The 26,403-nt window shown below is 51.1% G+C and overlaps 1 protein-coding gene and 1 pseudogene across 4 annotated transcripts in view; one reads left to right on the forward strand and one right to left on the reverse strand.

Annotated features, from left to right (window-relative positions):
• Positions 1-295: 295 nt before the first annotated feature.
• On the reverse strand, positions 296-439 carry LOC138522202 (5.8S ribosomal RNA; annotated as a pseudogene).
• Positions 440-5,828: 5,389 nt separating this feature from the next.
• The window catches only part of LOC138520856 (complement decay-accelerating factor-like), a 623,694-nt gene continuing 603,119 nt past the window's right edge, over positions 5,829-26,403 (forward strand). Inside the window, exon 1 of one of the 4 annotated variants that reach the window (XM_069633259.1) lies at positions 5,829-6,154. The gene's annotated coding sequence lies outside the window, so the exon portion shown is untranslated. The remainder of the gene's footprint in view (positions 6,155-26,403) is intronic. The other 3 variants (XM_069633263.1, XM_069633265.1, XM_069633267.1) reach the window with 3 other exon arrangements.

Consider the following 26,403-nt stretch of genomic DNA (forward strand, 5'->3'; position numbering starts at 1 on the left):
ACACGCAGCAAGGCCAGGTGCCCCGGGGTAGGGTGAGGTGCGCCAGGCTTTAAGGCCCGCTGCCACCACCACCACATCCAGGGTGTGCCGGACACCCGGCCCTCCCTAAACCTGCATGAGGTGGAGAAACTGGGGAGGCCAGGACGTACTGGCAATGAGCCTGCGCGCCAGGTCCAGGGATCATGCAATGTTGCTGATCGGGGTCTGACCTTAGGGGGAGATGAAGGGAACAGGGTCCCTGCAACAGCCCCAGTCACGCCCCTGGGAGGGAACCCCAGGGCAATTTATGTACAAGCGACTGTCAGACAGGCGTAGCCCCGGGAGGAACTCGGGGCCGCAAGGTGCGTTCGAAGTGTTGATCAAGGTGTCCTGCAATTCACACTAATTTTCGCAGCCTTCTTCATCGATGCGCGAGCCGAGTGATCCACCGGCAACTTTTTTTTTGTTACAGACATCGGCCTGACTCAGTGCAGTAGAAGCCGGGGGAGGCGCAGCGCCGCCTGTGGCGAGACAGCCCAGCGGCTAGTTTAGCTTGGCCGAGACAATTGTGGTTTAAAAAAAATAAAGAAAGAAAAAAAAGAGATCCAGACGCTCAGCCCGGGAAGCCTGCCCACCGCCTGCAGCAGCACGGTGCTTCCCAGGGGGATGGAGGCAGGCCGCTCCACCGCAGACCCAATCCACTCATCCTTCCCCGACCCCCTCTACTCCCCTTTCAGGGAGACGGTGGAGGGGGTGACTGACAGCAAGGCCGGCCAGAGACAATACGGGCACAGGGTCGGGTGGGACAGCTAGAGTCTTCAAACCCCAGCCTGGCCACACAGGGCTGTGCTCCAGAAACCTGGGCAAGAGGGAAGGTCACCAGCTGCACTAGCAGGCCTGGCCATCGCTTGCCCACAGTTGTGGGCAGCTGGAACCTTGACGCCTGTCGAGTAAGCCTGATGTGCCAGGGCCCAGGGCTTGCGCCTGGCATGCCGGTCCCCTGTCTGCCTGGGGAGGCGCCCCTCAAGAACAATCAGGTTTCCCTATGCTCCTGGCAGCCCCCACTCTCGCCTTCCCTGCTGTTCAGGGTGTGCCCACCAATGCCTGCCCACTGGTGAGTCAGAGAGGAGTGTGTGATCCCGGCTCTGTGAGGAGAGGGGGCCATGCGGGGCTCCATCTCCGGTGTGTTTGGGGACATCCCCAGCAGGTTAACCCAACACTGCCAGGTGTCCCCGTCCATCTGCTGGGTCGCAAGCCTCCCTCCGGTGGAAGGCAATCCCAGATCCCTGGCACCACAATGTCCCCCATCCCTCCCATAAAACCCACAGCAATGTGCCCCCATCCCCTCCCGCCAGTGCCACACCAAGATGCACCATACCACCCTCCAAACCCACACCTAGATGACCCATGCCACCCCTCAGACCTACACCAATGTACGCCAACCCTCCCACCAAACCCACACCAATGTGCCCCATCCCCTCCCTCCAGAGCCACACCAAGATGCCCTATCCCACCCTCCAGACCCACTGTGCCCCATCTCTCCCTCCAGACCCACACCCATTTGCCCCATCCCTCCCCAGACCCACACCAAGCTGTCCCCATCCCACCCTCCAGATGCACACAGATGTCGCCATCCCACCCACACCAGGATGCCCTATTCCACCCCCCCCAGAACAGATGCCCCATACCTGTTCCAGATCGAGACCAAAGTGTCCCCATCTATTGCAGACCCCACCAAGATCCCACCATCCCGACAGCAAGATGCCGCCATCCAGAGCCACACCTAGATGAACCATCCCTCCCCCAGACAGACTAATGCCCCCTATCAAACCCACAACAATGTGCCCCATCCCCTCCCTCCCTCCTGACCCACGCGGATGTCCCCATCCAACCCAAACCAGGATTCCCCATCCCTACCTGCAGACCCACAATGTGCCCTGTCCCTCACCAGACCCACATCAATGAGCCCCATCCCTCCCATCAAACCGACACCAATGTGCCTCCATTCACTCCTGCCAGAGCCACACCAAGATGCCACCATCCCTCCCTCCAGACCCACACCAATATGCCCACATCCCTCCCCAGACCCACAATGTTCCCCATCCCCTCCCTCTAGACCCACACTGATGCCCCCATCCAACCCAAACCAGGATGCCCCTCCCCCTCTGCAGACCAACACCAATGTGCCCGATCCATTGCAGACCCCAAGATGCCACCATCCCTCCAGACCCACACCAATATGCCCCATCCCACCCTCCAGACCAACAGATGCCCCATACCTGTTTCAGACTGACACAAATGTGCCCCATCCATTGCAGACCCCAACAAGATGCCGCCATCCCTCCAAACCCACACCAATAGGCCCCATCCCACCCTCCAGACCAACAGATGCTCCATACCCGTTTCAGACTGACACAAATGTGCCCCATCCATTGCAGACCACAAGATGCCCCATCCCTCTCTCCAGACCCACACCAATGTGCCCCCATCCCTCCCCCAGACCAATGTGCCTGTCCCTCCCATCAAACCCACACTGATGTGCCCCATCCCCTCGCTCCAGACCCAGACCAATGTGCCCCATCCATCCCCAGACCAATGTGCCCCATCCCCTCACTCCAGACCCACACCGATGTCCCCATCCAACCAAACCAGAATGCCACATTCCTCTCTGCAGACCCACACCAATGTGCCCCGTCCCTCCCCAGACCCACACCAATGTGCCCCATCCCTCCCATCAAACCGACACCAATGTGCCTCCATCCACTCCCTCCAGATCCACACCGATGTCCCCATCCAAAGCAAACCAGAATGCCCCCTCCCCCTCTGCAGACCCACACCGATGTCCCCTTTCCCTCCACAGACCCACTCAAATGTGGCCCATCCCTCCCATCAAACCAACACCAATGTGCCACCATCCACTCCCTCCAGACCCACACCAATATGCCTGCATCCCTCCCCCAGATCAACGTGCCTGTCCCTTCCATCAAACCCACACCTATGTGCCCCCATGCCCTCCCTCCAGAGCCACACTGATGTCCCCATCCAACCCAAACCAGGATGGCCCTCCCTCTCTGCAGACCAAAACCAATGTGCCCCATCCATTGCAGACCCAACCCTCCGTCCCTCCAGACCCACACCAATATGCCCCATCCCACCAAACAGATGCCCCATACCTGTTTCAGACGACACCAATGTGCCCCAATCCATTAGACCCCAACAAAATGCCTCCCCCCAGAGGCACACCAATATGCCCCATCAGATGATCCATCCCTCCCTCCAGACCCACACCAATATGCCCCATCCCACCCAGACCCACACCAATATGCCCCATCCCTCCCCAGAACAATGCACCCGTCCCCCCATCAAACCCAAACCAATGTGCCCCATCACCTCTCTCTGAACCCACACCATTGTACCCATCCAATGCAAACCAGGATGTCCCATCCCTCCCCACAGACCCACACCAATGTTCCCCGTCCCTCCCATCAAACCAACATCAATGTGACTCCATCCACTCCCTCCAGAGCCACACCAAGATGTCCCTATCCCACCCACACCAGGATGCCCAATACCAACGTGCCCCCATCCATTGCACGTCCCACCATCCCTCCATCCACACAGCAAGATGCCCCATCCCGCCCTCCAGACCCACACCTAGATGAACCATCCCTCCCCCAGACCCACAATGTCCCCCATCCCTCCCATCAAACCCACAGCAATGTGCCCCAGTCCCCCCCCCCTCCAGAGCCACACCAAGGTGCCCCATCACACCCCACACCTAGATAATAATTTGGCACTTATATAGCGCTACGAACCCTCAGGTATCTGAGCGCTGCTTATTATTACCCACGGTGTGTGGTGCTCATTTATCGACCTCGGAAGGATGAAAGGCTGAGTTTGGCCCTGCCGGGATTCGAACCTGCGTTAGCAGGCTCTGCACGGATGTCAAAGCGAGCGCTCTACTCGCTGTGCCACTTGACCCATACCACCCTCCAGACCCTGTGCCCCATCTCTCCCCCCAGACCCACACCAGTGTCCCTATCCCTCCCTCCAGACCCACTCCACTGTGTCCCTCTCTCTCCCTCCAGACCCACAGCACTGTGTCCCTAACCCTCCCAACCCACACCAATGTGCCCCATCCCTCCAGACCCACACCAGTGTGCCCCTATCCACCCATTCAGACCCCACAAGATGACCCATCCCTCCCTCCACATAGCAAGATACCATAATGCCCCATCCTCCCTCCACATAGCAAGATGCCCCTGCCCCCTTGCAGACCCACACCAAGATGCCCATGTGCCACTCCCAAACCACACGCAGATAGCCCCAGCCGATCCCCTCTAAAACCACCCATCTTAAACACACCCTCATGAAACATTAAGTGACTCGATTAGCCCCCCTGTGATTAGTTAAACACCACCATCCACTGTCCCTTTTCTTAACCCCCACCCCATACCTTTCACGTTGAATAGCTGAACATGATTTTTAAAGTAAATGCATACTTGCCAACCCTACCGATTTAGGCGGTAGGATACCGCTTTTTAAGCAGTCCTATCGCCTACCGATTTTTTGACACCAAATACCGATTTTTTTGGTAAAAAAAAAAATTATTTTTTTTTTTTACATTTTTTTTTTTTTGCCCACGCCAGCTCGGGGGAGTCTTTCAAGGGCTCCCCCGAGCTGGCGTACCGGGGGAATGCCCGGCATGCAGGCTTTTAATGTCAAAGGCACCCACGGCGGTGGGCTAAAAGCGCCCCTCCGCCGCAGGTGCCTTTGGCAAAAGGCGCCATTAGCCCCCCACCACGCCAACTCGGGGGAGTCTTTCAAGGACTTCCCCGAGCTGACGTAGCGGGAGAAGGCACGGCATGCAGGCTGTTAATGTCAAAGGCACCCACGGCGGTGGGCTAAAAGCGCCCCTACGCCGTGGGTGCCTTTGGCAAAAGGCGCCATTAGCCCCCCACCACGCCAACTCGGGAGAGTCTTTCAAGGACATCCCCGAGCTGGCGTAGCGGGAGAAGGCGCAGTATGCAGGCTTTTAATGTCAAAGGCACCCACGGCGGTGGGCTAAAAGCGCCCTTCCACCGCGGGTGCCTTTTGGCCAAAGGCGCCATTAGCCCCCCACCACACCAGCTCGGGGGAGTCTTTCAAGGACTTCCCCGAGCTGGCGTAGCGGGAGAAGGCGCAGCATGCAGGCCTTTGATGTAAAAGGCGCCCACGGCGGTGGGCTAAGGGCGCCCCTCCGCCGCGAGTGCCTTTCACAAAAGGCGCCATTAGCCCCCCACCACGTCAACTCCGGTGAGTCTTTCAAGGACTCCCCCGAGCTGGCGTGATGGCAGAAGGCGTGGCAGGCGCCTCATTGTCATTGAATGCACGCGCGGCAGCGGGCTCATTCAATGACAATGGGCTGCTGACGCGCCCTATTCCTATCATTACCTCCTCGCCTGACTATTTTTGAAACTTTAAGATTCCTACAGATTTTTGGTCACAGAATGTTGGCATGTATGTAAATGTAATTTTCCGTTCTCCTGTCTAAATCTGGAGTTTTGCAGGAACGTTCAAGGTATCCCGAAGAAAATGCTAATTGTATTCTCAGCCAGCCAGGAGCACACGGGGTGCTGCTGCTCTTGCAGCCAGAGCTCCCCGGTTGCCGTTCAATGACATTGCCCTGGAACCGCTTCATTGCTAGTCCGGAAATCACAAGGATGACGCCAAAAGTCACGTGAGTGGGCGGGCCGTTGCTATGGTCCGTTTCTCGGATGGGATCTAGACCCTTCCCTTCTCTGTCGGCAGCTATGGGCGTGGTCGCTGTGTGATGTAGTCTTTCTTCCTTGCGCAGAGAGCCTCTGCTCGAGTCTGTCTTCCCTGTCGGGTGGTCAGGGTGGAGGCTCTCACTGTGAGCTCCCATGCCTGCTTCCTTCCTCACTGGCTCGGGGTGGGCGTGTCCCCCCCTGCAGAGGCGGCCGCAGCTTGACAGTTTATTTCCTACCCTCTCCCAGCTTGCGCACTTCAGGCCAGGCTGTGTGAGCCTTCCTGGAGGTCAAAACCACCCGGATCCCAGCACCCAGATCCCCAGGATCCTAACTCTTCACAGTCTGAGCACCAGATCCTCATGACTCGGCCCACAAGGATTTCAATACAACATAGACCAGACAAAGCCCAGCGCACCGAGATCTCGGTAAGGCAATACACCAGGATCCCACCACGAGACCCCTGGACTGGGCTTTAAGTGGGGTAAGAAATGGGGGCGTGGCTTAAATAGGTACACAAACAAATATATATAAATGCATGTAAGCATTCATATATTTATATGCGTACCTTACTATGGTTTGTGTACTTTGGGAGCCATCTTTTTATAGACATATGTTACATATTTCTGTTTATAAAAGATGGCTTGAAAAGTACACAAACATAACATTTATATGTTTGTGTACATACCTTTTGGCTTGGGTACTTTTCAAGCCATCTTTTTAAAACATTTCTATGTTTATAAAAGAAGGCTTGAAAAGTACACAATTCAAGCCATCCTTTATAAAGCTCTGACGTCGGCAAAGCTTTATTAAAAATGCCTTGAATTGTGTACTTTTCAAGCCATCTTCTATAAACCTCAAAATATCTCTAGCAGTCCCCAGGTCCGCCCAGGGTTAAAGGCGCCTCAGTGACCTGGGAACGGAGGGTGAAGAAACAAAGGGACAGTAACGTCCTCTGGTGATCCCTCGCGTGAGGGGTCACCAGAGGAATTTACAGTGACTGATGGATGTGCCAGCCAGTCACAGCAACGCTGTGGCTGGCTAGCACTTCTCTCAGCTTGCCTGATTTAATGCCGGGCGCATCTCCGGTTTCAGTTGCAGCCGCTTTGGAATAACGTGTCCCGCCAATGTTCTGGTGGGACTGGGGGTCCCGGCAGGGCTCTGGTTCAGCCCCACATTTCGGAGACTTCCCGGGCCTGGCCCCGGCTGGCTCGGGCCACTTAAAAAGCACTGCCCCTGGATGTTAGCAAACCAGATCCACAAATTCCCCGGCAACCCGTATCTTGGCGTAAGAGTGTGCAGAGCGTAAGAGTGTGCAGAGTGGACGAGTGTGCAGAGCGGACGAGTGTACGGAAATGAGTGGATTACATGAACAGATCCGAGTGCCTGTAACGGTTCGGAGTGCCTGTAACGGTTCGGAGTGCCTGTAACGGTTCGGAGTGCCTGTAACGGTTCAGAGTGCCTGTAACGGTTCGGAGTGGTTTGGAGTGCGTGGAACGGTTTGGAGTGGAGCGCGTGGAGCGGGCTGGGAGCGCATGGAGCGGACTGGAGCGCTTAGAAGTATGCGACATACATGAATGGTTTGGAATGCATGTAACGCTTGGAAGATCATGTAAACCATCTTATCACATCACCATGCTTACTCTCCTCTTTACACCACCATTCAACTAGAACACAGAGATACTATGACACCATTCGGTATAGCTGTTCTCATACCAACATCTGCCTCATACTCCACATCACTCTAACTAATCACTGCTGGTTTCACACCCCCCAGCCAGGCGTTCTCCTCAGGTCTAACACAGCCAGAACCGGTCTGGATAAAACCTGCCAGAACGAACACATACTCCTGATCTCTCAACCACCACACCTACCGCTATGAAGCAGCTATTACACGAATGCCACACCAGCTGCACACATATCCGGTGCACACAAGCACCTTTCACTCTCTCTACTCTCTCCACTGACTTGAACTTCGGTTCGCGAGGGCGTCCAACCTACCAGCGCCTTCAGACCATACCAATGGTACATAAGGCGCTATATAAATGCAAAGTAACATAACATAGCATAACACAAGGATCCCACTGGAGCAGACTTACTAGATCCCGGCAGATCACAACAAAGGATCCCAACAAACCAACTTCAAGAGCCCCAACAAACCATATACCCAGAGGCTCAACACACCTGGGCTACAAGACCCCAGCAAACCAGGTCTCTTGGCTCTCAAGACATTGGGATCTAGCGAATCAGAATAAACTGGGGTCCCAGGGGATCCTTCACACTGAAACAAACCAGACCCCTAGGATATAAAGAAACTAGCGACCTACTAATCCCCATAACCAAAGATCCCAGCTGACCCTTTACATGGGACCTCAGCCAACCCCATATACTACAGCCCGATCTACAGGATACCTATAAACCAGCCCCCCAGCATTCCCATGCAAGGAAGGAAATCACAGCACTGAAAATCTTGCATGGTCCACTTGTGACTTGGCTTATCCACATACTACTTATGTGATCCACGCTTCATCTTGATCATTTGCACACCAGATCTTCTCACCCACATTTGCGATCCAGATACCATTTGGGTGATGCTCATATTATCTGAGTGATCCACGTGCAGCCTGCTTTGAACGCACCTGCCCTATCAACTACAGCTTTGGTGGTCCAACAGGCATTAAGTGAGCATGCCAGCAAAGGTATGTACATGATGACCACACATCTAATCAAGCAAAGTCACCCCACATGTTTTTCTTTATTTTATTTGTTTATAGCGCCCACACCCAGAGTTATCACAGCACTAGTAGAGGGTACAATAGAATCAATGCAAATGTGCCAATGTGGTTAGATTATGGTTACAGAAGGACAAAATACATTACAGGTGTTGTGACCGTGAGGTTACATTCTGGTCACAGATCATGACAGACAACATTATACACTTTGGCCAGGAACACCTAGGTCACAGAAGAGATTTTTTTATTGCAGGCAGATAAGTCCGGTTAGGGAGAGGTCATTAGGCATATTTGTTGAACAATGCTGTTTTAACTTTTTTGCAGAAGATCAGATAGGAGGGTTCGTCTTGGATCTTGAGGGTGTGGGGGGGGCGATGACAGTGAAACAAGCTTCACCGTTTTTTTTTCTGTTGAATCTCGGGGTGATTAGGGAGGTGGAAGAGGCGGCTCGCGGGATGCAGAGGTTGGGCTTTTTACCGATGCGACACGTGAGATAGGTGGGGCAGTGTTATGAAGGCATCTTTGGTGATGTTAAGGATTTTGAACTTAATTTGCGCCTTACTAGGGAGATGTGATTGGATCGTTACAGCCCCCGCACAGCCCGCAGGGTGTTATTTTGGATCAGCTGTAGTTTGTTGATGTTTTTGGTGGAGGTTCCAACGAGGATGGCATTACAACAGTCTTAATTTGCTGCCAATAATGGCCCTTGCCAGCGTAAGGCAATTGTTAGGAATTTTCTGGAAAGGTTCATTAGTTTAGTGAGTAAGCTGCGGAGAAGGTGATAGATAGCCTTGACATGTTTGTGTTTGTTAAGCTTAGAATCGAGATAGGCTCCCAAAGTTTTGACGTGGGTCGATACAGGGATGATATTCCCGTCAATACAGAAGGAGGCAATAGTGGGGTCAAGGTCTTTTAGTCAGAGCAGAGATCCTACAATGAGCAGTTCCGTTTTGTCATCATTCAGGCAGAGATTATTTGCCATCCATGCCTGAATGATGCTGTAGATGCGATTAATATTGACAAAGTCCAGTTCGTTGTTCCCGGTGAGCTTCAGGAGGACCTGCGTGTCATCGGCAAAGTTTGTATAAGTTATGTTTCGGCTGTCCAAGTGATCAGAGTTTTGGTGTACATATTGTACAGTTAGACATGACCCTTGAGTAACCCCATACGAGACGGGATCGGCTGCTTGATGACCAGCGAAGACCCTGAAGGATTGTTTGCTCAGGAAGGATTTGATCCAACTAGCCGCATCTATGGATAGGTTGAAGCTTGCGGTCAGGTGGTGACATAAAATGTCATGATCGACCAGATCAAAGGCTGCCGAAAGGTCAAGTAGGAGCAGGGTGGCGAGATCCCCAGCGTCTCAACTTTGATCCAGTTGAATCTTAAGGTCAAGGGGGCCGATTCAGTGCTGTGCCAGGGCCTGAATCCGGATTGGCGACTACTGAGTAGGTTGTGGGCTTCAAGGTGGGTTTGTAGTTGGGAATGGGCAGTACGGTTGAGGATTTTCAGGAGGTGGGGCACTGTCGTGATAGGGCAGTAGTTTGGGAGGGTGGGGTCAAGGGAGGGTTTTTTTCAGGAGAGGCGTGACTCAGGCTTCTTTGATTGAATTAGGCACTGAGCGGGCAGTGAAGGAAGCGTTGATGAATTTTGCAATGGTTGGGGTGAGGGTGTCTGTACACATCTTAATGAAGTGGGCCGGGCAGATTGCGCCTGAGTAGTTGGAAGCTTTGAGGCGTTGGAGGGTGGTGAGCACATCAACTGGAGAAACTGTGGTGAAGTGGAAAGGGGGGGCGGCGGGGGCTGTGACAGACTGATGGGAGGGGAGGCCAGGGTTCGGGAGCCAAGCTTTTTTGAGGATTGTTTTGTATTTGAGATTGTGGGTTTTGTTCGCTAGGGCTAATTGTACAAGGGAGCACCAGGCTTTGTCTTCGGGGAAGCTTGTCATGGGGGTGCTGGGGCTTCTAGATCTTTAAGAATTTTGAAGAGCTCTCTGGTGTTCGAGCATGCATCATTTATCCTGGTATTGTAAATGCTGGCTTTGGTGGTGATGATTGCTGATGTGTAGGCTTTGGCAATGGTGCTAAAGGCATCTTTGTTGCAGGGGGAAGGTTGTTTTTTCCAAAGATGTTCCTGGGCACATTTGAGTTTGCAGAGGGAGGTAAGTTTGTCAGTGAACCAGTTGTGGTGATTGCTTTTTTTTGCGTGTCGTGGTTTTGAGAGGGCATGCACGTCTAATGCACTAAGGAGAGCGGAGTTGTAGGTGTTCAGGATGGTTTTGGGGTCAGAGCTATTGGGTGCGATTCAAGGGAGGCAAGAATGGTTGGCTCCAGTAATCCCTTAGTCAATATGCGGGTGTGTCTTACAGTGGATGGCTTGGCGGTTTTAGTATTAGGGGTGGACGCGAGGGTCATGCTAAAGAAGATGACAGAATGGTCAGTGCAGAGCACAGGGTCGATGGAGATGACCTCGATGGGAGTGTTGACATTTGGAATCCAATCAAGGATCCGGCTTTCGGAGTGCGTGGGGGCGGACACAGCTTGAGTGAATTTCATCTCAAACAGGGATGTAGTAAGGGCAGTAGACGTCAGTTCAGTGGGGTAATTGACTACGAGGTTGAAGTCACCTAGGAGCAAAAGTTTGGTGTTGGGTTTCAGGATAGGCGCGATGAGCATGGGGATGTCAGCATCCAGGGTGCTGAGGTTATTGGGTTGGCGGTAGAGGAGTAGTATGTGAAGGGTGGTCTGGGGATTGAATTCAATTTTGGCTATTAAAATTTCATAGCCACCCGCTGGTGGGAGGTTCTAATGGGGGAGTGAAGATTTGAAGATAATCGCGATTCCTACTCCTGGGTGGGTGTCTCTGTCCGATGTAAGAACAGAATAGCCATTGGGGAGGGCGACAGATAGGGAGGGGCTGGCTGCCTTATGCAGCCATGTTTCAGTGACAGCAAGTAAATCAAGGTTGTTGTCTAGTATGAGGTCATGCATGTCAGGGATGTGTGCGCAAATGGAGCGTGCGTTGGGTAGGGCACAAGCGAGTTGTTAAGGCTGGGAAGTGATGGAGGTGGCAGGTGGGGTGAGGGTGGCATTGCAAGGGCATGGCTGTGTGGAGGGATGGGAAGACCTGGTGGTTTGAGCAGTGTGTTCAGAATTAGAATGGAGGACTAATTTGGGGGCATAAGCGCAGGTGTGGATGTGCTCCCGTCTGGCGGTGCCTGTTCAGGCCAGGTGGGTGGTTTTCTGCATGGAGGGGTGGGAAGTGGGCCTGGTGGTTGGAGCATTATGTTCAGCATCAGAACAGCAGAGTAATTTGGGGGCATAAGTGCGGGTGTGGAGGTGCTCCTGTCTGGCAGTCCCTGTGCAGGCCAAGTGGCTGGTTTTCAGTGGGGGGTGCCCGAGTTGGCGGTACTGATCAAAGTGGCTTTAGTCGTGGGTGACATGCATCCTGGGGTGGTTGTAGGTAACTGGGGGTTAAGGGCCCAGATGCGGGAGCGAAGCCTGTGTAATCTAGCAGCACCAGAGCAGGGTTGTGGTCTCAGTCATAATGCAGATATTAGGGCTAGTAATCCAGGAAGGGGAGTCCATGGTGGGGGATAGAGTGTGCTTGTGGGATGATGGGGCAGAAGGCGGGGGAAGAAGTGTGGTGCGTGGTGGGAACGACAAGGGGGTGTCCGGGAGGGTGGATGGTTGGTTCTGAGGATGTGGTTGAGATCCGAATGACAGGGCATTAGGGAGATGTGATTCTGAGGGGGAGTTGCAATGAGTGGTGGGCGGCAGTAGTTATGGTTCCGGGCAAATATGGATGGCTGGGCGAGGGTGGAATGGCACATGTAGAGATAGCAGCATCTTGAGAAACAGGAAGCGAAGGAGGCAGGGTAGCAGTAGTGGGTGAGCTGCTGGCATCCCTTTGTGGCAGAGCTAGCGTGGTGGGCATAGTGGCACAAGAGGGTGACAGTTCAGTAATGGCATTATGTTAAAGCCAAAATGAGTGCAGGACAACTATTAGAGGCAGTAGCGCAGGATCAGGCTTAGGCATAAGATGGTTGAAATGCATCACATTTAGTTATGGGAAAACCATCAAGAATAATCATTGATGTGGTATGATTGAAATACATATGGTCAATGGCAGAAACAGGAGCAACTTTAGGCATACAGTGGTTTCATGCAAATTGAAAATCAAAGGCAGTAGGCCAGGCGCAATCATAGGCATGAGATGGTTCAAATGGAAATCCGCCATTAGAGGCAACAAGTCATGTTCCATCTTGGGCAGAGACAGGTTAAAGTGTGGGCAAGAGAACAAGGTTAGGCTCAGAAGGTGAAAGCGGGATGAACAGGGCATCGGGTTTAGGCACCTCAAGGAGGCAGTGCAGGGGAGTTTTGGCACATAATACTTCATGGGCAGTATAGGGGACAACCTGTGGTGTGTGCAGCTCGAAGGTCGAGGAACAGGTATAAGAATGGGCGGAGACGTGGACAGGGCTAGCAGCAGGTAGATTTGGCTTTCTGGCATGGTGGCTGGAAAAAAGAGGCTGTGGGTGAGGGTGATTGTCGGAGGGGGTTTGGGGTTCAGCAGGAGAGGCAGTGATCCCTGTGGAGTCGTGGAAGGCGGCGGAGGTGTGAGAGGGGCTACCGGACGTGGAGACAGGGTGATGGCAAAGCGGGGCCTCACAGGTGGTGATGGGGGCATTGGGGAGCTGGTCCATGGTTTCGGAGGGGAGGGAACTTAGGGTTGGACGTGTGGAGTACTGTGGGGGATGCAGGGTGCTCCCTGGAGGGGTTGTCGAAGTATTGCAAAGGCTCAGGATAGCCCTTTGGAGTGGCCATGAGGGCGGGTCAGGGGAGCGGGACACAATAGTGGGGACTTACCCAGGTGATGGGCACCTTTCTGGCCATCACGCGGTAGCTGGAGGGAGCAGCGGATATGGAGCTGCAGCCAGGCCACCAGGCCCTGACCGGAGATGGCCTTGCGAGTGCGCCTTCCCGGCAGGGCCTGTCGGCTCCTGCACAATGTACCGGATAGATAGGATGGTTTATGGCCAATCGAGGTTCATGGAAGCAGGAGCACAGTGGTTGCTCTGGGGGCCAGAGAGTCAGTAGAAGTGGTGGTGGCCATCTTTGCATTTTTGGGAGCATGCTTTTTTGTTTAAGAACACATTAAAGGTGAAGTGTGCTTCATCCATCGTTGCGTTCATCATGGGAAGTGTAAATTCTCAATTTAGAGGTCATTTTTGGTAAAAGTCGTTGTGGTTGCTGGATGCCTTAATAGTGAATGTGGCATCTTGTAGAATGGTGTATGGCAATTCCTTCAGCCAGGAAGTTGTTGGAAGAGAGCCTGGAGGAGCTGTGGCACCGACAGGAGATGGCCTTGCTAGTGGTTATTTGCAAGGTGCCAAACGAGCCCGTTGTGCAGTGTGGCCTGCCAATGTCTCCTAAACGCGGGACAAATCCATATGCTGATGTCGTAGGGGGGGCATGTTGCACCTGCCTCAGCCTTCTATCGAAAGGTACCTGCCTTCAATAATATCGTGACATGTCAAGGCACACACGTGTAGAGTCTGTTGAGCTAAGCATTGTGTGTAAGGTTTCACGGCCACACTGATCACATTTTTGGGCGTGTTCCAAAAAGCCAAGGCACAGCGTTTTTCTTGATCTTGCCACAGTTCGGAAAAAAAGGCAAACTTGTTTCCTGAACTATATGTTCTGTGTGTACACTGATGCACCTTTCAGTACCCAGGCCCTTTGAGTGGTGATTTTTGAAATTTGTTAGATGGTGGGATACAGGTGGATCTCAGAGTTGCTCCGTGAAGTCTTTATAAAACAAGCGTTGCATAGGTTCTGCAGTTCTTGGGTGACAGGTGGTCCTTCATTGATTGGTTGTTGGGAAGCAGTTGATCCCGCCGATAACCCTGCTATGTTTGGTTGTTAGAGGAACTGGCCAGGCTTAAGCTGCTTCCAATAAGCAAGTAGGTTTGATTGTTTGTTAGTATGCTTGTTTATAAACAATCGGATCCCTGTGTCCTGTTCATTTCACATATTCTGTATATGTTCAATAATTCACATACTGTATTTACTATATGTTAATTTACTCATCAATTTATGTTGTGTTACTTTAATTGTCTTGGAAGCAGATTTGGTATGTTACTAGAAATTTGTGGGGTCTTTCAGTTGGAAATGGCCCATCACGGCCAATTGCTTAAACATTTATGCATACGTAAAGTGCTGCAGATAAAAGAAATGTGTTACAAAGGTAATGGCGAGGTTGTTACGTTACTGGGGCACTGTTTATCATCAGCATTATGCAGAGCTTTAAGTGGGCTGTGGTTAGCCGGGGCTGAGCCCCGGCAGTCTCCAGAAAGGGCGCTGGGGCCCACCTCTGACTAGCCACAGCCACACCAACGCTTCAGGCAGCCCGTGTAACCGAAGCGCTGGGGAAGGGAATGGACACAGGAGTACCCAGTGCTGGAAATGGAAAACATTTATTGGGGGAACAGTCACTTCTTTGGAGGGACGGGGCTTTGGGAAGTAGGGGCAGGGCCAAGGGGCATGGTCCCCGGCCAGATTGCACAACACAGTATCTCTATATAGAACCTAATCCTAGCCATTTGTATAAAAGAAAAGCGCATAATTGGAACAACATAATGTCCACAATTTTAAATGTTAAACATGTCTTGAGAAAATCTTTTGAAAAATCTTTTTATAATCATGTTGAGGGCATTTTACTCTTTACTCTTGTACTGTGTGGTTATATATGTTTCGAATTTTGTCAATTGTCTGGTCGCTGTGTTGAGTATCTCTGACTGCATCAGCCAGTGCCTCGGCTGGATGTATTCATATCTGTCTGTTTCCTTTAACCCTATATGAGTCTTGTATTCTTCAAACGTTGCTTTTTCTCCATCCCACACCATATTTCCTATCTTCAAGCACCCTTGCCTCCACCATTGATTACATCTGCCCTTTTCCATACCCGGGGAGAAACTGGGATTCCAGAACATGGGGGTGAATGGGGAGGGGCGAGATGACAGCCCCTCTTTAGAACCTATCCGAAATATTACACGTCGTACAGAGTACCACACTACGTCTGGCGCTCTGGGGCCTACCTTTCCCTGGTAGCCATAATAATCCGGCCAGTGGGGATCCCGCTACTGCTCTATCCATTCAAGCCCAGACCCTTTCCTTTCTTTCCGAAAACCATTCCCGCACTACTCTCAGCTGGGCAGCTTCATAGTATTTATTTAAATTTGTGAGACCCAGTCCCCCTTATGTGTTATCAGTAAGTCTAGCCTGGGGTGTTTATTTTGCCATATGAATTTGGTTATCATTGTGTTCATCATTTTAAAACTTTTCTGTGGGACAGGGATCGGAACAGTTTGGAACTTATATAGGAGTCTGGGGAGAGTCACCATTTTGACTGTTGTTATTCGACCCAACCATGAGATGAGGGAGAGTCCATCTCAAAGTCTTCTTGAGCTTTCTTTATCAAATCCGGGCAATTAGTCTTATATTAAGTCGACATTTTGCTGGTTAGTTTTACCCCTAGGTACGCGATGCTGGCCCTGGCGGGTCGAAAGGGAGAGCAGCTGTGCAAGACAGTGGCTCGTTCCTTTGTTTTACCCATTTCTAGTATTTCTGACTTAGCCAGATTTATTTTGAGGCCCAATAATTTTTCTTGTTCCCCGACTATTGCCACCAGTGCTGGGATCCAAGTTTCTGGTTCCACCAGTGTCCTCAACATGTCACCCGCATATGCTGCCATCTTATGTATTTCCCCACCGAACGGCACTTCTTTTATATTTTGGTTTGATCTGATTGACACCAACAGTGGTTCTAAATAGATTGCATATAAGTGGGGAGATCAGGCAGGGTTGTCTCCTATCTGTATTGTTGCCCGTTAATTGATAACCGCATCAAAGGATTTTTATAGTTAGCTTCTACCATCCGAATGTAGTGTGGTCCGAACTCCATATGGTTCATTACCAAGAAAAGATATGGCCAGTCTACCCTATCGAAGGCCTTTTCGGCATCGAGAGATATCAGCATCCCCGGGATCCTTTTTATTTTTAACTTCTCTATGATGTATGACCTTTCTTGTATTATCCCAAGTCTGTCTCCCAGTAATAAAGCCTGATTGGTCTAATCCTATGACGACTGGCAGTACACCCTTTAGTCTGTCTGCCAGGATCCCTGTGTATATTTTAGCATCAATATTTAGCAATGCGATAGGCCTATATAAGCTACAGCTTATTAGATTTTTATTTGGTTTCCCGAAGAGAACCACTTTCGCCTCCGACATAGAGCGGGTTATTCTCTCCTCGTGGCGAAATGAATAAAATAATCTTGTTAGGAAGGGCGTAATGCCTTTGCGTAGCAATTTGTACAAATCCGACGGGTATCCATCCGGGCCAAGCGCTTTATTGTTAGGGAGAAGCCTTATTATCTAGCGAGTCCCTGTTATCCTGGGTCACCTTAGGGATCTGTACCTTATCTAGGTAGTCCTGTATCAATTGTTGTTCAGGTCGTTCTGAGGAATAGAGCTGTTTATAATAGGTCAAAAATGAGTTTATGATGTCCTCTGAGACTGTAGACACTGTAGTAGACACTGTACCATCTCCTTGCTTAATCCCGTCTATGTTGCGCTCTCCACTATGTTGTTTCAGGAGTCTCGCTAGCATTTTATCTGCTTTGTTTGCTTTGACATAGTATCGCTGTTTAGGATTGAGTGATGCCTTCTGTGCCCCGCCTATCCTTAATAGTTCTAATTGTCTCTCTCTTTTAACCTTTTATAATTCTCCTTGTTCTTCTTTACTGCTAAATGGCTTCTCTCAGTTTAGCCTTGATGGCCTTTCCTAGCCTGTCCTTCTCTTTTAAACTTTGAGCATTAAGAGAAATTATTTCCCCCCCTGAGCACTACCTTGAATGAGTCCCACACATTGTCCAGTAATACTCCCAGTGTGTTATTTCAAAATATGTTTTGATTTTATCTTTGAGTGTTTCTTGTGTTGTTATGTCAAATAGAAGTTCCCTCTGCATCTTCTAGGACCATACAGAGCTACGCTGTTTCATTCCACTTAAGTGAACCCTTATGGGAGCATGGTTGGACAAGGAAATTGGATCTACCTCTATCTCCATCAGTGACCCCAGTACCCCCAGAATTCCCCATGCATAATCTATCCTGGAGAAGGAGCGATGGACATGAGAGAAACATGTATGGCCTGCCTCGTTCCCTTTTTTAGTACGCCAAAGGTCTTTTAGCGCCATTCCTGCGAGCTTCTCCCGGACTGAAATGGATAGGGCATATCCCCTAATGGTAGCTTGGCCACTCCTATCTATCCCTGGGTCCCAGGCTAGGTTAAAGTCCCCTGCCAGGAGTATCTCCCCATCCGCAAAGCTTTGCAGCTTCCCTAAAGCATTATATATAAAGGCGTCTTGTCCCATATTGGGAGTGTATATGGTTCCTACTGGTAACACCCTATTCTGAAGAAGAATTTGGAGGAACAAGTATCTTCCATTTGGGTCAGTTTGAGTTCGGAGTACCTTGGCTCCAAATTAATTTCTCATGCCTACCAAAACTCCTGCTGTTTTGTTTTTTGCATTTGCTTGGATAATGTGTGAAAACTGGTGCAATCATAGTCTGTGGCTGACTCCCTTTTTAATGTGCGTCTCCTGAAGCAATATTATGTCTGCAGCCCCTGCTGATTTTTGCCCCCAATTATTTACCTTTTATTTGGGAGTTCAGGCCCTGTATGTTATAAGTGTTTTTAATGACATTGTCTCCAAGTCTGTGTATTCTCTTTTACACCATTTGTATTCACTTCACCTGCTGTCTCGATGATGATGGACACTGTGTTTCCCTATTCCCCCATCTCCATCCCTACCCCTAGCAACCTCAACCCCTCCCACCCTTCCCACTCCCAGTCTAGGCACATAATCCTGTGATACAACCCAAAAGACTTGGGAACTGGCCCACGTTGAAATGGAAAACCTAAGGTTATAGTAACCTTCTATGGATTCCAAGTGGTCCCCTGATCGCTACCCCGCCCAGCATCTATTAAATCCCCTGGTCCACCTCTTCCATTCCCCCTCCCTCCATTCGTATTCCACCACCCCTTGCTTGCCTTTATGTACTTTAGATGTGAACCAAGAAGCTTTCCCCCTGGGTCCCTGCGTATTTGCTCCTTATCGATGTTCGTCCCCTCTCCGTTTCGTAAGAGGGCCTTTTAGTTTGTCTCCTCTTCTCCCATGTGCAATGGACCAGTCCGCCTATTCTCATTGGGGTCAGCCTCTGCATCCTCCATTGCCATGATTGATAGGCGTTTGGTGCATCTATTGGCCCTCTGTTGCTTTCTTTCCCAAGAAAAGAGTAAGCCGAAGGGAAATGTCCATTATGTTTTTTTTTTTTGGTCTATTTGTGCCTTCGTCACAGGGCCCATTGCTCTCCTTTTCTGTAATGTGGTTGCAGCCAGGTCCTGGAACAGTAGGACTTGTGGTCCATTTATTGTGATAGACGTCCATCCCCTAGCTGCTCAGAGGTTTTTTCTTTCTCGTCGTAGGATGCCAGTGCTGCCAACACATCTCTTGGTCTATCTCCCGGTCCAGGCCTTCTAGGTCCCACCCTATGGATGCGGTCAATTCTAATGTCCTCTGTGGTGGATTACATCGTGAGGGTGGCATAGCATTGTTGCACTCTTCATTTTAGGTCTGCGTCCATGTTTGTCTCTGCCAAGCCTTGGATTCTTATATTCAATCTTCTGGATCGATTTTCGAAGTCTTCCGCCTGCATTTTCAAGTTATGCGTTGCCGTGGCGATTTGTTCTAACAAATCTGAGTTCTGCCTAACATCATTGAAATCCTTGGACAGACCCTGCTCAGTAATGAAACACTTGTGTGTAGGCGTGTTATAAATGCCATATTATTTCATATCATATCATACCCTACCCTGTTACCCAGGGTGTTGATCTCTTTCCTAACCTCTTTCAGGGTACTTTAGTTCTTTTAAATTCACCATTTGCTCCAGGAAAGATGCCGCCATCCTTTCCTTCATTCCCTTGAGGCAATCCTGCAGGTCCTCCTTACTGAGTGCATATCTCTGCTCTCCTGGGGATCCTCGCCTCCTTCGTGTTGTTTTCCTGTCTCGCTAGCTGAGGTGCCCGCTGGGTTCTGTTGCCAGCACCGTTCCAGTTGGCCCTTTTTCGTAGCTTTATTGGCTCCCTGTAGTGCTGGAGTCTGTTTCCCTTTGGGTCTTGGCATCTGAGTATGATGAGGAGCACTCTGTAGGCACGACTTGTGTACTGCGGACCCAAAACTGTTTCTATTGCATTAGGCTGGCCTTGTGGCTCTGACCAAAGGGGATGCGCACAGCCCTGTCAAGTTGCTGTTGGAATTGAAATGTACTGTACTGTACTTTTGGATCTTCTAATGTGCCTCTGCTTCAACGATTTGCCTCTTGACTAGCACAACCCCCCCAGTGTACTTTCCACTAAGTATCCTTATTTGTGCCTGGCAGCTTCTGTGTATCCAGGTTGTAGAGCCTACCTCCCAAATGCAGCTTTTGTGGCGCTATACCGTCGGGGAAACGATTAATGGGCACTGCTTTCTTGGGTTTCCCTTGATGGAACTTGCCACTTGGGGGAATATTGATCGGAATCTTCTGCTTTGTCTATTATCCCAAGGGGGAAACAGGGATACCTGGGTTTCCTGCCAGCTGTTTACTGGCTTATCTTGCCTGCCCTCAAGGGCATTTTAGGCTGATCCACTCCCTTGAACAGAACCCCTTCGGGCCTCCTTTTCACTGCAGGATCTCTTAGGTAAATTATTGGGCCCGGCGCTCGCTTTACTCCCAGCGCTGCTCCTGTTTCCATTCTCTCCCAATGCCCTTAGGCTGCCGTATCTTTGCCTCTCTCCCCCGGGGTAACGCAGACGCGGCTCATCTTCCAAGACACTGCTCACTCCCGATCCGCTTCTGCTGTTTCTTATAAAGCTGCCCTGTCAACCACACCAGGCTCTCTCCTCCAGGGAAGCGCTCCTACCGGGCTAGGGCTCAAGACACTGCGTCTCGGCCACTCCGAACGGCTCCTCCGCTCATCGGAGGTCCCGGCTCCCCAACATTGCCGGGCTCAAAGTGCCCTCTTCCTGGTCCACTGCACCTAGTAAGGCGTGGAAAAAGGGAATGCCGAAACCTTTCTTCTTTGTGCGGTTGGCCTTCTGGTAACTCTGTCGAGGGGGTTTAGTGCCTTCAAGGTTTCATTTGTCCAGCTTGCTTATTTTCACCTTTGATGATGCTGGCAGGGAGCACAGGGAAGTACGACTTCACTCTCAGGTGGCCATCTTGCAATCCAGAAAAGCTTTTAAGCAAATAATGGACTCTTCAGTTTTGATTGGTCACAATATAAGTATCCTTGTGCATCTTTTGTGCCCAGTTACCTCTGGGTTCGGTGCGCCCTACAAATAAATAAATAAACAAACAAACAATATTCACCGTAATAAAGAGATGTCAGTAAAATGCAGGACATATACATGTTTGAACAGCTGCAGAAAGTGTATGTGTGGCTTTGGCAGTTTCTGTGTGTGTGTTCTGAACGCTCGTAACGAGCAGACTGCTATCAGAAGAAAGTGGTCTGCTCGATGAGGCACAGAATAAGAATGTGGTATGGTATGGTAATGTTTAAAGCTCAAGTAGGGAAGGAACACGTGGGAAAAACAGTCGCTCAGAGCCCTTGAATTTCTAAGACGATAACGGTCTGCACAGGCAGATTAAGGGAATATGACATATTTAACAGTTTAGATACACTAAATAGGCCTGCCGACGATTCTGTTGTTTTTTCAAGTGCACATAAAGGGGTGAAGACAAGGGAGAACAGACAGAACGATCATCAGGGAGGGCTGTATACAGATTCTGCAAGTGCGGGAGGGCAAGGAAGGGGCAGGGGACCAAGTGCGCCAGTCAGTAGAGACTGGTGAAGTGTGGAGAGAAGCTCTCAAGGTTTATTTCAAGAGCAGTGAGGTGCAGGACCTTGCAGCAAGTGCAGAAGGACTGGCAGGGCTGTCTGGGACCTGTAAGACTGTGAGGTACACCAGGCGGCCAGTCAATAAGCTGTGTGGAAGGAGGGAGAGAAGGAAGGGCAGGGTGCTAGGTTAGCAGGGTTGGGTGGGTGAGAAGGAAGAGGAGAAGAGGAAGGTTTGGAGGAGTTTCCAGAACTTGAGAATTTCAGGCTCAAGACGGAGGGCGCAAGGGAGGCTGTTCCAGAGGGAGGCACCTGCTGAGGAAAGGAAATCTCTGCTTGGAAAACCGGTTCACTCGCAGAAGGTTGGAGGAAGATGAGTGGAGGGGTCGAGAGGGACAGCGTTTAGAAAGGCAACATTGAAGGTAAGTAGGTCCCAGGCCCCTGAAAGCCTTGTGGACAATGCAGAGGGTCTTAAATTTGATCCTTGCAGCCACAGGGAGCCAATGAAGGGATTTCAGCGCCGGAGAGATGCGGTCCCTGGGCTTGAGGCCAAGGGTAAGTCTTGCGATTCTGTTCTGCATGAGTTGCAGAGGGCGCAGAGTGGAAGCAGGGAGGTTGAGGAAGAGGCTGTTGCAATAGTCGGGTCTGGAGAGAACTAGGGCTCTGGAGACAGTGAGCCGCTGAGGGAAAGTGAGAAAAGGTAGAGTACCTCTAAGGAGGTGTAGTTGATGGTTTGATTTTTTTGAAATGTCAGAAATGTGAGAGGAGAAGGAGAGAGTGGAGTAGAAAATGACCCTGAGGTTTTTGGCCTCGCAGGTGGGGGTAGGTGCAGGGCCAAGGGAGGCCGGCCAGAGTGAGAGGGGGTAAGCAGGAGCCGGTGTCCCAATGCAAACAATCTCAGTCTTACTGGCATTGAGACAAAGGTTGTTTGCAGCACACCATGATTCAATAGCGGACAGACACTCTGGTATGAGTGAGGAGGAGGAGGAGGAGGCGGTTGAGGGGAGCCTGAAGGATAGTTGCGTGTCATCTGCATAACACTGGACATTAGAGGTGAAAGTGGCAATCACACGTGCCAGGGCAGCCATGTAGACATTGAAGAACCAGGGGGAAAGGTTAGAACCCTGGGGAACGCCGCAGCTTGAGAGGGTGACAGTCAAGAGAAAGGCACCAAGTTCGACCTGGGATGGGCAGTCAGAGAGAAAAAAGGTTAACCAAGCCAGAGCCTGACCTGTGATTCCCATGGTGTCACAAAGCCGTGAGATCAGGAGGTTGTGGTTAACCATGTCAAAGGCGGAGGAGAGATCACGGAGAATGAGGACAGAGGGAGTTTTAGTGTTGACAGCAGGTCTTAACGGGTGTTCAGAAGAGCAGTTTCTGTGCCTCTGGATGCTCTAAAGCCGGACTGATGGTCGTGGAAACGATGGATTTATTCTGTGTGGAGGTTTAGCTGAGAGATAGCCAGCTTCTCCAGGAGGTTTCCCAGGAAAGGAGTGCTAGAGATTGGGCGGTAGTTAGATGGAATGGAAGGGTCAGCAGAGGGTTTCTTGAGAAGAGGGTGCACAAAGGAGTGCTTGAGAGCAGTTGGGAAAACTCCAGTGGAAAAGGAGAGGTTGCAAAGGTCAGCTAAGGCTGGTGCGAGGGAATCAATGTGTTCCTTGATGGTTTTGGATGCGCAGGGTTCTACTTGCTTGGATGAGGCCTTCATAGACCGGACTTGTCTGGTGACCTCATCAGGTGTGACGGGAGAGCGAGAGGAGAGTGGAAGTGGAGGTGGGGCCAAGGGAGGCACAGGTGCTGGTATGTGCTGTGGTGTGGGGGGAAGGAAGGATGGAGGATGTCTTAGGTTTTTGTGGTGAAGTGTGCTGCGAGGGCCGAGCAGAGGTCCTGGGTGGGAGTGACAGAGGAGGAGGCTGCTGCAGGATTGGCCAGTTCCTTGCAGACTTTGAAAAGTTCTGCCATGTTGTTTAATGCCACAGAGATGTGGGCTTGAATAAAGACTTTTCTTGGAGTGGATGCAGAGTCGATATTGCCTTTGAAGGAGGCAGCAGGCCAGTTTGTCGGATGGTCCATTAGACAAATTCCATTTCCGCTCAGCTGCCCTGCACTTGCGTTTAAGGGCAGCCAGGTCGGAGTCGTACCAAGAGTTGTACTTTCTGGAAGACTTCAGTCGGACCCTCATGACAGGGGAAAGAATATCCAGAGTGTTGGAGATAGAGAGATTACGGGCAGAGAGGGCTGTGTCAGGGTAGGAGTCAGACGCAGGAAAGGGAGGAGGAGAGTAGGTGGAGGCAAAGGCAGCCACTGTCACTTTTTTCATCGGTCTGGTGATCTTGAAGCCGAGAGGCTGTGCCGGGTGAATTACTGTTAGAGGAGAGATTCAGGTGAGTGGATAGAAGAGAGTGGTCAGTCCAAGAGAGAGAGGGGTAGTGAGAGGTATAGAGAGTGGGATGTCAGTGGAGATGAGAGCATCCAACGTGTGGCCTGTGGTATGAGTGGAGCCAGAAGTTAGAATAGAGAGGGAGAGAGAGTCACATAGGTTTCGGAACGGTCCAGACAAGTCTGGAGAGTCAAGGTGGATGTTGAGGTCACCCAACAGGAGGAGTTGAGAGGAGGAAGAGGAGAGTAGAGAAGAGGCTAGGTCGGCCCTTCCGAGAGGAAGAGAGTGAGCTGTCCAGGAGGCCGATAGACGGTGGCCATGAGGAGAGAACATTTAGGAGAGAGTGAGAGCCTGCAGACTAGGCATTCGAAAGAGGAGCAGGTCTGAATAGGGATAATAGACACAGGTATCCATTCAGGGAAGAGCCGTGCTACTCCACCACCTGCCTTCTTCAGCCTGGGTGCAGAGAGGATTTTGTAGCCTTCTGAGAGGAGTGTGTCAAAGCTTGTGACAGTGTTTCAGTGATGACGAGCACATCAAGATTCATGAGTTCGAGGAGGTTGCAGATATCAGTTGAGTGTTTTCCAGCAGAGCGAGTGTTAAGGGTGGCAATGTGGAGTAGCTCACCATCCTTAAAGGTCTTAAGCCGGGGTGGGGGGCGCATGGGACAGTGGTCCCACCCGAGGGTGGCAAGAGGCCCAGAGGGATAGTAGTGGATATGATATGATATGGCATTTGTAACGCGCCTATACACAAGTGTTTCAAGATGGAGGAGGAGTCAAGGTCGACAAGGGTGCCGGGACAGAAGGGCAAGGCCCAGGCATCTGAACAGAGTAGACGGAAGGTGTTTAGGGCTAGGGGGCCTGCCTAGAGAAGGAAGGCACAGTGGGCAAGTGAGCCTGGCCAGAGGGGGGAGGTAAGATTAGAGAGGCGAGGGAGGAGCCTGTCAAAGAGAAGAAGGTTGGGTTGAGGACCCTAAACCATGATGGTTCCATTGAAATAGACATTAATAATGACTCTGGAAATGGTGAAGAGGTCAAGGAGGACCTCCCAGCGAGTGCCACCGTTAATGGGAGAAGAGGCGATAGGAGAGAAAAAACTGACCATGTAGCGAGTCCAAAGGTCAGGTGAATTTGCGAAGAAGAGGATGTCAGTGACAGTCTCTCTGGCAGAAGCCTTGATATAGGTGTCTGCAATAGGAAGGACTGGGTTGGAGCTCAGGGTGTCCTTCTTAAGTTTCTTCCGGCCAGATTTAGTGATAGGAGAAGGATAGATGAGCGTGAAGCAGTTGGAGAGGATAGGAGAGATAGATAGCGACATGGTAGGCAGAAGAAGGGGGGGAAGACACTTGCCAGGCTGAAGCCCTAATGCACTTGGAGGAGGGGGGGCAGAGGGAGGTGCGCTTTGTGGGGGCACAAACAGCCACAAAGCACAATCAGAATTGGTTGTCCACCATGGCAGATGAAATATAGTACACTAGACAGGCTAAATGCGACTTTTAAGACAGGGCAGGTGAAATGAAAAAGGCAACGAACAGACTGCTTTCAGACGACTGGGCATGATCCCGAGTCTTCTGAAAGTGGTCTGCTCCATGAGGCACAGGATCTGCGAGAGTCGTGTCTGGGACCGCCTGGGTCTGGAGGGCGGGGCTCTGGCAAGACATTTTTGCCTGAGCACCGCTCCCCTTTGTTCCGGCTCATTTCCTGCACGAGCGAGTACCCTGACAACACTCTCCACACGTGATTTAAATTAAACAGCATTTTGCATAATCTAGGCGCCTATGACAATTTTGTGTATTGAGAAGTTTACCTTTTTTTTGTCAGTGAATTGTTTATAGTGCACACAAAAAAACTAATGACTTCTCAGAGCTTCAGGAAATTGGATGTATGCATGCATCAAACCTGCTCAAACGAGTGCAAGATCAGACTGGCTGCCCATTCAAACATTGGCCTGTTGGTAGAGACTGTCAGCAGGTGTCCCAGTTCATGCCCGCTGTGATGTGGCGCACGTGACAACAGGTAGTTTCTGTAGAGCAGGCTTATTTATGGCTGCAATGTCTCGTTTCATCAATCTTTGGAGCACTCAGCAGGTCAAGTGGATCCCGTAGATAAGGTTGTGATGGCTGGTTCCATCCGCTTTTGGAGGTCTGAGCAGGTCTGGTGGCTGCCCCCTGCTCCCCAGCAAGCAAAGTGAGATTGGGCGAGGAGGACCCCTCTCCACAAAGAAGATACAGACAACAGGGGGGGGTATGGGCGCCGGTGCCCATCCTGTGGAGCCTGCAGGGTACTCCACTGATAGGAGAAGTGGTGGCCCTGAGAACGCTGTTTGGCAATGGCATCCGCCCCACCCCAGTGACCCTCCATTAGCACTTTTGCCAACATTGGAGTGACTGTGTAGGGCCCTGGGACTGTCTCTCCGGTGAGAAAAGAGGGTCTGACTCGAAGGCACAGGGCATCACGCAGTGCAGTGGGGCCCCAGAGTGCATCCAGAAGGGGGGCTACTCGTCGCCTTGGGAACTTGGAGGGGACCCGGGCTGTGAAGTAGAGGACTGAATGTCTGAGGCCCGAGCAAAAACAGTGCGAAGGCATCCCCCCCCCGGCCCCTGCCAGGGCGTAACGAGTGGGC

This window comes from Ambystoma mexicanum, chromosome 13, assembly GCF_040938575.1.
Source record: "Ambystoma mexicanum isolate Mex_15411 chromosome 13, UKY_AmexF1_1, whole genome shotgun sequence".
NCBI classification, from domain to species: Eukaryota; Metazoa; Chordata; class Amphibia; order Caudata; family Ambystomatidae; genus Ambystoma; species Ambystoma mexicanum.